A 12,648-nucleotide genomic window follows, 5' to 3' on the forward strand; every position below is an offset into this window, starting at 1 on the left:
GATTGTCATCGACCGCCGTGTATGCCTTGGTCTGCCTGCTCTTGCGCTTCGGCTTCACCCCGGTGGCTTGGTTGGCGAGCTCTTCCTCAAACAAAGGCTCCCATTCGATGTCCAACTCGTCATCTTCCTCTTGCCCGTAGTCCTCCGGAAACTCGTGGTCGAGTGGGAAGCCGTCCAGGTCCAGGCCGACCTGATCATGCATGAAGGCCATCTGATCTTGATCAAAGGTGGACGGTGTGAACGGTCCTCGGCCGTCCTGGCTTTGTGTCTCTTCGGGATCATAGCCGGCTCCGACGGCACCGCCAGCGGCCGCCGCACCATCCTCGAAGATGATGTTTTGCATGTAGTCATCGTCACCGAGGCCGGCATTCCGTCGAACAGGTTGCGTGCGCCCGACAACACGTCGACTGGAATGTGCCGCGCGCGTTTCCTCGCCCCTCCGGATGACGAGCAACCGGCCAACGGTGTGGCATTGAGGTCGATGGGCGCGGGCGTGGAAGGCGCCACCACACTCACCTCGGGCGAGCACTCCTCGAAGAATTTGGAGGCCTGCGGGTAGACATGGAAGCCGGGCATTGGCTGTGTCGCCGACGAGCGGGGCGAGTAGGGCAGCACCCCCCGAGGAAACACAAATGAGCCGGTGTTGGTCGTGGCCACGGCGGCGTTGACGAGGCCGTGTTGCCCAGGGTTTAACCCTAGGTACATCAACGCCTACCTCGTTGCCGCCGCGACACGGGCGTTGATGGCCTCCTGCTGCATGGCGGCGGTGATGGCGGGAGGTGCACAAACATGTACTAGGGCATGTTTGTCATGCGTGTGCATATAGAAATTGCTATGCACACGATAAAATCGCACCCGACTGCTGAACGGTCCTACGTGGCAGTGCTATACCGAGCGTGCATGCACGAGCTTTGGACGGGAAGGAACAATCGCTCACAAATCGGGCGGAATCTATCGTCTGTCAAGCAATTTCGTTAGGGCATCTCTAACATCTCTTATCTCATTTCTTTATATTTTCTAAGAGATTGAACTTTTCTTCTATCTAGCAAATCACTTAAAACTTAATCAAAAAAATCAAACAAAAAATGTGTACACAAATTATTTTAAAAATATTTTGAACTAGTTAATTGCATAATTCGACGATGGTACCACCTTAGCATAATACTCCTATATAGCATCATTAGAGAGTCCATATCTAGCGAAAATCATACTGTATGATTTAACAAGACATTACCCCCAAGAATCATATTTGTACATGTGGGTCGTGATTACTTGAAGTGGACCCGAAAGACTCACACTTAGGGCCAGTTCTTTTGGACAATTCTTCGAGAATTGACCCCCTCCCCAGCTTCTCCCAGAATTGCCACTCTATATTTTCTTACAATTCCTAGCTAACTAGATCTTAACTAGGTAGGAATTGTAAAAAAAGATGAAGTGGCAATTCTGGGAGAAGCTGGGGAGGGGGTCAATTCTCGGAGAATTGCCCAAAAAAACTGGCCCTTATACTTGTCGGTATGGATGACTCTAGTGGTATTTACGGTCAAGTCATACTGTACAAATAAAGAAGTCTGATTTTTTTTGCATTTTTTAGATTTGCAGGGACATTTTTTTAAGAAATAGAGACGGTTATGTACCATTCGCAAAGAAAAAGATATATGATTTTATTCGTTGTAGATGGCATTAAATGTTAAGGGAAAGAAAAATATCCGCACAATGTCTATATGCATAGAATGACCAAACTGAGAGTGCATACCATTCGTTCGATAACTAACCCTAGCAACAAAGCTCTTTATTCATCCGCCGCCGCTGCCACCGGCACCATGTTACTTGGACTTTTGCTATTTCCCTACATAAAAAAAACTTCAATGACACAGGGCTGGCTCGGGTCCTAGACAGGAGGGGTGACAACCAATGTCACACTAGTAGAATGCCCGTGCGTTGCTACATGCCTTTTAATTTTTGTTCTGATCGTATATATAGCCACATTGTTGCACAAAATCGGTGAATTTTTTGACCTGCCAACGACATCGCCTTGGGACCCTCATCGGTGGATTCTTCCTGAACGTCAACCTAATCCATCTCATCTCTCTCGTACTCTGCAAAAATAAAAACATATATAAACGCACCTTTTGTATTATCTATATATATAATACTTAAAAAAGAATAATGCTCCTTTTCCTGCCAGCTGGCAGAGTGGTTCATCCAAACTTCCATCCTTGGACAGAGCATCATTCCATGAAAATCATCATAGTTGTCCCACATTTAATTGACTTACCAAATAAACTTATCTTTTTCCTTTGGAAGTCAATAAGTGATTGCAAAATAATATCCTAAAATATATTCAAATAGGTATATCATGGGCAGAATTTGGTAAATGTTTATTTACAAAATCATATTAAAATATTTATATCCAGTTGCAATAAGCGGACAATTATCTATTGTATATAAAGAAGAACAGTTATTTGTATGCATCTCTTCTGACCTTCTACAACTCATTGAGTTTTCAGTTCATTTTGTCATAATTACACCAGTGACATAGATCTTTATGAACCTTATATGAACATCACGTTGTATTGTCAAAAAATTACCGTTAAACCACTCTTTTTTTCTTATTCTTTCTCTAATCCACTTCCCAAGTCCAAGCTCATCACCTTTATCAATGGTGCATCCAAATCGCAATTCCTCCTTCCACCCTCACCCACATACACTTGCATTTCAAACATGTAACCGCACAATTATATTTGTTTCAGTAAAGGATGCTTGCCGTTTTTGATTGCTTCACGGTGAACTTCTCCCTCTCTCTCTCTCCCCCATTTAGAACTCTGAACTCGATAAACTGGAAATACGAAAAAATACTTTCTTTCTCTAGATGCATGCAAGATGGAATGTATAGAAGCCAATTAACTAAACAAGAGAAATATCATATTTCTATTCCAACTTGGTTAACATCAACTGCACATGAATCAGTTAAGCCATCAACATAAAATATAATATATGAACATCCATTATTAGCTTCAACTTTTTTGCAGAACACAATGACTATTACTTTGTCATCGGTAGCTTCAATAGTTAAGGCTTCAAGACACCTGATGATTCAACCTTCACCCTTTCCAGTGACCTCCTTAGCATGAATGCATCATTTTGACAAACTGACAACACTTCACATGACAATTAGAAATCAAAAGACTGATCTGAATTAAAAATATCATTGGTGCATACCTTATCTTCACGAACATCAACACGTGAACTAAAAATAGTGTTGGTGCATAACTTATCTTCACGAATATCAATATGTGAGCGTACCACATTACATCAGCGGTGCTTCTTCAGGTGAACCAAAATACATAGATAGTCCCAAATGAATCGGTGTTTCCCTCACTCCAGAAATCCATGCAGCTATTCACTTTGTATCAAATAAATACATGAGCAAACAACACAACAAGCGCTCTCTCTCTATCTCATCTACACAACAGCAGCAACAACATATTTTAGTCGCACCATAATAATCACGTCTAACATCTCTCCCTCCCTCTCTCTCCCTCTAACCAGGAAAAAGAACCAGTGCTCAAAACACTTACGCGAACTAGTCAGAAGGGACTGGTGCTCAAAACATTGATGCAACAGAGAAACAGAGATATATAGCACCAAAATGCTCTTGTCGCAAATATAGTAAGAATGTACGATTAGTCGCAACCATCATCTGGTTTGGTTTCTCTACATAACAAAGTATGGACCATAAGACTTGGGTTTTAAAACTCAACATTTCAAACAAGAAATTCATAGTTGTAATCAGATGGACTCACAAGTGCTTTTTCCATACATACAGGCAAGGACCAAAAATACGAACAGTTTAGTTTAAAAATGCAGTTAGGATCTTCATACACACCAATCACTTCGTCATCTCCCCAATATGCTCACCACCGCGTTGATGGTACATCTAGCTCACAATCTTCCAACCCTCCTGCAAAACAAAGGTATGTCAAGTGGTCAAACCAACATGCTGATTACTTTACTGAAATGTGCATCAGATAGACACCGTGAAAATTTGGCATCAAGGAAAAAAACTATTGGAGCATAGTTAGTACAATTGTAGAAAAACCAGACCTTTAGGTATGTGTATTTTTGGTGCTCCCGAAATTAACCTTGATTCTGGTTCAAACTAAGATTTGCATGCAAACAACTTTGACGATGCAATACAAGCATGCCGCTGAAGAAATTCTGCTTAAACTTCTGACGTTGTGTCATACCTATGAAAGATATTGTTGTTATGGTTTAATAATCTACATTTCCTATCATAGAGACCTCTCATGCCCTAGAATAGCAAGGACTGTCATTGCATACATAAAAATATGTTGATAGAAACTTTTGTGTACAATAATGGCATACCTTCTTCTGCAGCAAGATCAATATATCACTAAACCGTCTCGGCCGCCTCTGTCCCTGCTGAGACCAGATCCGGGGACTGCTTCACCTGCTCTCTTCGTTCCCCTCGGCAGCTTCAGAAGGCTGCCCGCATGCTCTCGTGCTCGCGTCTCTCCGAGCTCGCGACGACAACTCCAACCACGCCGCCCACGGCCATCGCTCATGCTGCCACGCTGGCCGCGGTCGCCCTTGCCGTCCGTGGGTCTGATCCGGCCATTGGGGGTCGGATGGCTCAAGCTCGCCCCATCCCCAAGCCCGCGACGGCCCGCCCGCTGCCAGATCCAGTTCGGGAGGAACTGGTTCTGGTCGCTCCGCTGACCGAGCCGCCTATGGCGGGCCACAGCCTCATGGATGGGGTCGGGGTGGTGATGGAGCTCGGGTCTGCGCCGTCGTCTCCGCCTCCGACACCCCTGCCTGCCATCCCTGTTGCTGCCACCGGGGGTGCCGTCGACCAGCTGCAACCCCCACAGCCGGTGTCTCTGGTAGCTGCGACCATGCCGGCCTCTTGTGCAGCAGCACCGAACGCCTCCGGAGGCGTTGATTCTGGCGAAGCTCGTGGAACCGACGATGGGTGTGATGACGCGACGATGCTAGAGAAGTTGGAGTCTCCTCTGCTTGGTCCATCTTCGGCGTTCGTATGCAACGGCCTCTCTGCTGTCGCTGCCACTCTTGAAGCCGAGGCAGGCTAGGAGCACGTGGGTCGGGGGCGCCGTTTCGGCCAGGGCACTCCTCTTGAGCCATCGAGGGAAGGTCTCGAGCGTAGCCTCACCTTCAAGCATTGGGCTCGGGGGAGGTGCTTTCATTGCCTCGAGCGTGGCCACCAAGTCAGTGCATGTCGTGAGCCATTCAGATGCATTCGCTGTCGTCGCCCTGGACATCGGGAGAGGTTATGTCGTGCTTCCTCTCCGGCCGCTCGCAATCGTTCTCCGATCACTCATGCTCCTCTCCAGCGGAGCCGCTCCCCGTCCGTCCAGCCTTGTCCTTCGCTGACCAGGAGTTGGGATGAGGTTGTGGGCCACTCGTCGCCGTGTGTGTCGGTGCCGCCAAGGTCCCAATCTGGTTGTTGCAAGGATTCCAATGTCAACGCCTCTTTGGTCTCTGCTTTGGAGTCACAGCTTGCCCTGCTGCGGACAGAGCTCCTTCAGGAGGTTGAGCTGCTCCGTGCTGAGCTTCGCGACGCTCTAGCCAAGCTTGAGGTTGCGTTGGTTGTGCCTTTGCTACCTGAGCTCCAGGTTGGTTCCATTGTTGAGGATGCAGAAGGTTTCTTTGGAGATTTTTCTCCTCGTGCTCTGCATGTCACGCCGCTTGTTCGTGGGAGCGCAGTTATCACCGAGGTCGTAGCTCCGGTTCTGCAGATTATGCCTGAGTTGCATGAGCTTTGTGGGGAATCATCTATAGTGTTACCGACGGAGCTTAGCGCATTGGAGTTGTTGGCGGTGGCCATGACACCCTCACTTCCACCGTCAGTCCTGTCAGCCGCCCGCCTCTGCGGACTGTGGAGACTTGGTGTTCTGTCACTGCCTCATCTATGGCCATTGGACATGTGGCGTCTTTGAGTGGCGAGGTTGATGAGACAGGTGTGTTGGCGCCTAACTCCGAGGCTCTATATTGTGAGCAACTGGAGACGCCTGAGTACATCGTGTCAGTGGTACCTATGGCTGATGATGTTGAGGCGTTTGGTATGTTGGCGCCTGATCCTTCGGAGCCCAACCAGCCGCTCGTCTCTGTGGAGCATGGAGGTTCTGATGTTGCAGTCACCCACTCGCACGTGACCGTTGGGCAGGTTTCCGTGCGTGACAAGGTCAATGACATTCTCTTCGATTTAGAGCTTCATAGCTTGCTCAAAGTTTGGAGAGGGTGAGCCCTGGATCTGGCAAGGCGATTGTGGAGGAGGCTCTCAGGAGCAAAGGAAAGAAGAATGACGCCACAGGAAAGGCGTCCGCAGCTGCTTGATGGATGGTTATCAGTCTCTTGGGTTGTCCTTATGGTCTGGCTTGTCTTTGTAGATTTGGTGGTGCCTGTGGTCTTCGGCCGAGTTACCCTCGTTGGGGTGTCTTTGCGATGTAGCAGTGTGGGGTTGGTGGACGTTAGGTGTTGGGTTTGGTTGTCAGGCGATCATGTGCTTAGGGGGTTGCATGCTCTGTGAGTAGTTCACGCGTGGTTGGTCTGTATTGGTTTTCGCCTGGTTTTCCGTTAATTAACTGGGCAATTCTCTTCTACTTAATTAATCGATGAGGCAAATCTTTTGCCTCCGTTTCGAAAAAAAAATATCACTAAATCACACTTCGGAACTTCTTCCTTCAGATTTGTCCCAGAAATTTGGCAGTTGAAAAGTCACAAGATTTACAAAAGCAGAGACTAAAAAAGTACTTGACATAACCCAACATAATGTACCTGAACATGTAAGTGCTTGGTCGGAGCAGACTTTGAAAAAGAGAAACTCGAATGCAATATCTATGGACTAATCATCATCTGTATGTTAAAGGTTACACTACTTTCAGCTTGGTGAGATTCTACATATAATACCTCTCATCAGTCCCTCGTGTACATTGAAACACAAAATATTTTTTAGCCAATAAACGTGTAAACCAAGAAGGCTTGCGTCCGATTTACAGCAAAAGCTAGTTGTCTTATAAAACAGAGAAACTTAATTGGCAAAAAAATTTGTTGCATTGCATTTGCTTCAGGGGCATTACTTAAGGCAAGTGCCACAACTTTTATGATTATATCATTAACAGAATAACTTATGAACAAACATAATAAATTCTCATTCTGTACAAACCAGCAAAAAAATTGAATAGCAAGTCCACAATGGTTATCATTGGTGCTCCATTAGTAACCTCACATCAAGAACAGTAAAAAAGTCTAACATTTATTCTGGTAATCACCTGAGTAGCTGAGAGTCAGAGGCACAATTAAATCAAAGAGTCATTGGGCAATTGTATGAAAGCGGGCGACGTCATTGGGCAACAGTAAAATAATCAATGGAATTGACTGTCAGGCACCGAGTTTCACCCATGAAGTTGATGACATTTTTGTGAGCTGAGTTGACAAATAACAAGAAGAAAACATAATTAGAAGCATCATTTTTGTGCCTTTAGTTTCTAAAAAAATTATGTACTGATGATTGGTTCCACAAGCTAGTATATGAGAACTGCACACATGAATAATATAGTGCACTCGACTAAAATGCGCTGAGCAAACCAGTGGAACAATCAATTCAGCGCAGCTAAATTGATAAATCGTATTATAAGCCATGTCGATGTGCTGGTGAGGAAAAGAATTAGGTGTGCCGGTCCTTGAGAATGCACACCTGGGAAACCGAGTTGCCTTGTGTCCTAAACCAGTAGGCTCCATTGAAGCTTCTCAGCACGCCGGCAACAACGAGTGGATGCGCAATGAAAGGCGACCTAGAGGCAGTGGGTGAGCATGGAGAACAGCAACCCAGTGGCAGCACTTGGGTAGAGAGTATGTTGGCGGCAGCGGCGGTGGCGCAGGAACGGAGCGCGACGAATGACAACCCTGATGCTGTTGCATACTAATGTTACTAATCCCCAAAATCTGGGTGTGTGCTTATCCAACAAATCACCTAAGAAATTATTACAAAGGGGTATTGAAATCTGGTGTCCTGTAAAAACAGTAAGCAGACATTGCAAACAACTCATCATATCAAAAAATTGTTCTGTAAATTACAACCAATCACTGTATTTCATAATCGGTCAAAGTAATTAGGCATTACATTATGAGATTCTAAAATTGGAATGACTAACCATGATGATGCTAAATAAATGGGGACATAAAAAGGCCTTGGCATTGGCTCCCATCAAATGATATAAATGGCATGTTTGTGGTAATAGTCAGTCTGATGTACACAAGAACTTTAAATAAAGCATTACCAAATCTACCAATACTTGGTTCTGTAGTGTCATGCATGAAAAACTGTACACAGGCAAGATTTTTGAACAAAATAAATAAATAAACATAGCATTTTACACAAACATCATTGGGGAATATAAGGCTGCCCCCATTGCCACCAGCATGATTAGTTTTCAGTTACCGACGGTTTGATAGGATAAATATAGTCCGTGGCCATATCGCCTCCACTCACGACTGAAACTGCACACCATTATTCTTTTGGATAGAATAGGTCACAGGTCACCCACTCAAAACACCAACACATGGAGTTATACAAGGATTAATTGTGATTCAGGAACAACTAATCATCACAACTATTGATTAATGGTTTCATCAGTAACCATTAATCCTTTCCTTGCTCTCGTGTTTCAAATATGGGTTCCCTAGCTTCCTCCTCCCTGACGTGTAGTAGGCAGCTGATGAGTATATGTGCCACCATCAACATCGGCCTTGTACGCCATGTCCAGCATCTCGCACGGTCATTGTTGGAAGCTCATGATCCAAATTCCGAACATCATCTATCTTGCGCATTCAGCTGTCCATCCATAGACTGAAAGAGCTTATCCCGCGACTTTTGTTCTAAAGCTGAATTTGACGACCCTTGAGCGTTCAGTCTATAAAACAGAAAACCATAACGGTCGGCCAATAATATGAATGAATGCTAATAAATTCAGCAAATACTTGGTACAATAGCAAAATCCATCACACATGGAATTGGTGTCCAGGGACAGTGCCGGCGGCTCGACGAGATAATTGATCTAGTGTATAACATAATTTTTGTATCAGCAAAACGTACTTAATTTTTTTTCTCTTGGTCCCGTGCTGCATGTATCTACTCGCCAAGCACTTTTGTCCTCCCGGACCTGATGAGGCGAGGCCACAAATCCATCCAAGCTAACAAACTAAAGCACAAATGTTCAAAAATAATCACAACACGAAAATAAAAATCAGATCCCTGTAGCATTTTGGATCAGGACATGAAACTGTAACTGCAAGCATCAATGTGTGTACCTGCGTGTCGATGATGTGGACGATGCAGATCTTGCCGTCCCCATGCGCCGGAACCCATGTGGCACTGCTTTGTAGTGCTTTGTAGTGCCATGCGCCGTCCCCATGTTCAGTACCAGCAGCAATTCGTAGCGTTCCATTGGGGGTGCAGATACTCCAGTGCCTAGCTAGAGAGCAGTTGCATTGGCCTTCTTCTTCACCGGATTGATTCTTTCCAAATCAGACACGGGTCTCGCGCGCAAGCACAACGCCGTTCACGGCCTGCAGCCCCTGAAGCAAGCTGTTGACGCCGGCATCGTCAAGCTGCAGCCGCCGTCGCTGGCTCCAGGACAGCACCTCCTCCTCGTCGACCGTCAAACCACCGCCCCGGCCCCGGCGCCATCGGCAACGGCCCGACGCCGTGCTGCCACGCCCGAGCCCCGGTGAGGCAGCCTCCATCCTCCCAAGCGAGCACGCCGGCCGCCGCCGCCCTCGCCAAGCCCCCGCCGGAGCCCCACCGGCCGGCGTCCTCCTGCGCCTCCTCGACCCCGCCTCCTCGCGCCCGCGCGCCGCCGCCTTGGCCTCGCCTCACCGGCGACAAGCCCCCGCCGGAGCTCCCCGAGCTCGCTCGCCTCCTCGCCGGAAGCCCCCGCCGCTGGGAATGGATTCGCCAACGCCAGCCGCGACGCCGCGGCGGTGGCGGTGCAGGCGGCGGCGTCATGGTGATCCACGACGGCGGCGACGGTCGCCGGCGTCTCCCTGGTTCGGCGGCGGCGGCTGCATCCCGGGAGAGGAGGAGCAGCGGCTTGGGATCTCGTCCGCGTCTTCCCTGCGAGGTCCGCGGCGGCGGAGGGAGAGTTGGGTGAGTGGAGGGGCGGATCTGGCCGCCGGCTGATTCCTTGGGTACGAGTGCGGGGAGAGGGCGGCGGCGGTCGGGATGGATCGGCCGGGGAGGGGGGGTAGTGGTGGATCGGGCGTGCGATCGGGCGTGAGGTCGGCGGGGGAGATCGATCTGCTCAGGGCTCGAGGGTTTTTTTCGCAAAGGTTTTTTTTGGCACAGATGAGATGATGACGAAAAAAAAAGTGGTGAAGGATGACGAAAATAAACCAGCGAAAATAAACCGCGCGGACTATTCACCAACTGCTCCATTAGGAGTAGAGATGCCTGGAGGGGGGCCAGGAGCTCTTAGAGCATCTCCAGCCGTGCCCCCCAGGACGGCCTCCCCGCAGCGATTTATTTGCGCCGGCGCCGAAAATCGGGCCAGTCGCGCCCCCAGGATGGCGAATTTCGCCGGCTCGGCCCGTTTTTGCGCCCGGCGCTCGCAGGCCGAACCCGGCGCACTGGGGGGCGCTTGGGGGCTCCAGCGTAAGGGAAAAGCGTTCCTCGGCCCGCATTGACAGGTGAAAGCAAAGAACCGGCATCGTCTGGAAGGCTACTGCATGCTCTACTCGGACTACTTCGCCGACGGTCCATTGCACGGTCAGAAAACATTTCGGCGCCGTTATCGGATGATGTTGGAGATCGTTGCAGAAAATAAAAAATTTCTACGCATCACCAAGATCAATCTATGGAGCAACTAGCAACTAGAGAGAGGGGAGTGCATCTTCATACCCTTGAAGACGGCGAGATGGAAGCGTTACAAGAACGCGGATGAGGGAGTCGTACTCGAAGCGATTCAGATCGCGGTGGATTCCGATCTTAGCGCCGAACAACGGCACCTCCGCGTTCAACACACGTGCAACCCGGTGACGTCTCCCGTGCCTTGATCCATCAAGGAGGAAGGAGAGGTTGAGGAAGAGGGGCTCCAACAGCAGCACGACGACGTGGTGGTGATGGAGTGGCAGTACTCCGGCAGGGCTTCACCAAGCTCTTGCGGAGGAGGAGAGGTGTTGGGGAGGGGAGGGGCTGCGCCTTGGATGTGGTGCTGCAGCCCTCCCCTCGCCCCTCTATTTATAGGAGAAGGGAGAAGGGGGCCGACCCCCTCTAGATGAGATCTATAGGGGGGCAAGGGGAGGGGGCTTGCCCCCCAAGCAAGGGGGCGCCCCCTTTAGGGTTTCCCCCCAACCCTAGGCGCATGGGCCCAAGGGGGTGTCGGTGTCAAAACCGGTGGATCTCGCGTAGGGGGTCCCGATCTGTGCGTCTTAGGCTGATGGTAACAGGAAGCGAGGGACACAATGTTTACCCAGGTTCGGGCCCTCTCGATGGAGGAAAAACCCTACTTCCTGCTTGATTAATATTGAAGATATGTGGAATACAAGAGTAGATCTACCACGAGATCGTAGATGCTAAACCCTAAGAGCTAGCCTATGATGATATGATTGTAATTGTGATCGGCCTTCTAAGGACCATGCTCTCCGGTTTATATAGACACCAGAGAGCTAGGGTTTACATGGAGTCGGTTACAAGGAAGGAAACATAATATCCGGATCGCCAAGCTTGTCTTCCACGCAAAGGAGAGTCCCATCCGGACACGAGCCGAAGTCTTGAGTCTTGTATCTCGACGCTTCTATAGTCCAGACGATGTATACAGTCCGGCTGTCCATATACCCCCTTATCCAGGACTCTCTCAGTAGCCCCTGAACCAGGCTTCAATGACGATGAGTCCGGCGCGCAGTATTGTCTTCGACATTGCAAGGCGGGTTCCTCCTTCCAAATACTCCAAGGTTCCCTTCATGACGAACAGTGTCCGGCATCTTCATCGATGTTGTACTCCTCGGCTTCAGTGTATCAATAATGACCATTTCCACGTGTCGAGCGAATGCGAGGAGTCGAGGCATTTTTGCATTTGCCACCCTCGCTCCTTTGGGCTAGCCGTCTATTTGAAGAGACAGGGATTCCCAGATCCAAACCTCACTCTCCCTCCTCGAGCAAGCATCCAACAGAGCGCCCAGAAAAAAACCATTCCAGCATGGCCGGTCGTCGCAGCTCTTCTGCTCGCTCCCCTTGCCCCAAGCCGGGAGACTGGGGAGAGTGTTCAGTTTGTCATAGCCATTTGATAAAGTTACAAACCCAAGGGCTCCTCCCGCCGGCATTCATGGTCCCTGTTCGAGCCGGAGTGGCCACCTATAATGGTGGAGAACAAGCAGAGAGATCCCCCAATCCGTCTCCAGAGGAGCGAATATGCTTAATTCCGCATCTGTTAAGGGGTGTCGGGTTTCCTATTCATCCATTCCTTTGTGAGCTTCTGGAGTTCTACGGCCTCCAGCTGCACAATCTTACCCCAGCCTCCATACTGCATATAGCAGGGTACGTCGCCCTTTGTGAGCTATTTCTAGGCTGTGAGGCTCATTTCGGATTGTGGAAGAAGTTGTTCTGCCTTGTCC

At 48.8% G+C, this 12,648-nt stretch overlaps 1 long non-coding RNA gene across 1 annotated transcript; it reads right to left on the reverse strand.

Moving 5' to 3' along the window:
• Window positions 1-8,464: 8,464 nt before the first annotated feature.
• Window positions 8,465-9,690, reverse strand: LOC119325594. The gene is made up of 3 exons (XR_005157596.1): window positions 9,349-9,690; window positions 9,134-9,239; window positions 8,465-8,951 (listed from the first exon to the last, which is right to left on the reverse strand). It is a non-coding gene; the product is annotated as an uncharacterized LOC119325594 (long non-coding RNA).
• Between the last annotated feature and the right edge of the window lie 2,958 nt (window positions 9,691-12,648).

Source organism: Triticum dicoccoides, chromosome 6B (assembly GCF_002162155.2).
Source record: "Triticum dicoccoides isolate Atlit2015 ecotype Zavitan chromosome 6B, WEW_v2.0, whole genome shotgun sequence".
Taxonomy (NCBI): Eukaryota; Viridiplantae; Streptophyta; class Magnoliopsida; order Poales; family Poaceae; genus Triticum; species Triticum dicoccoides.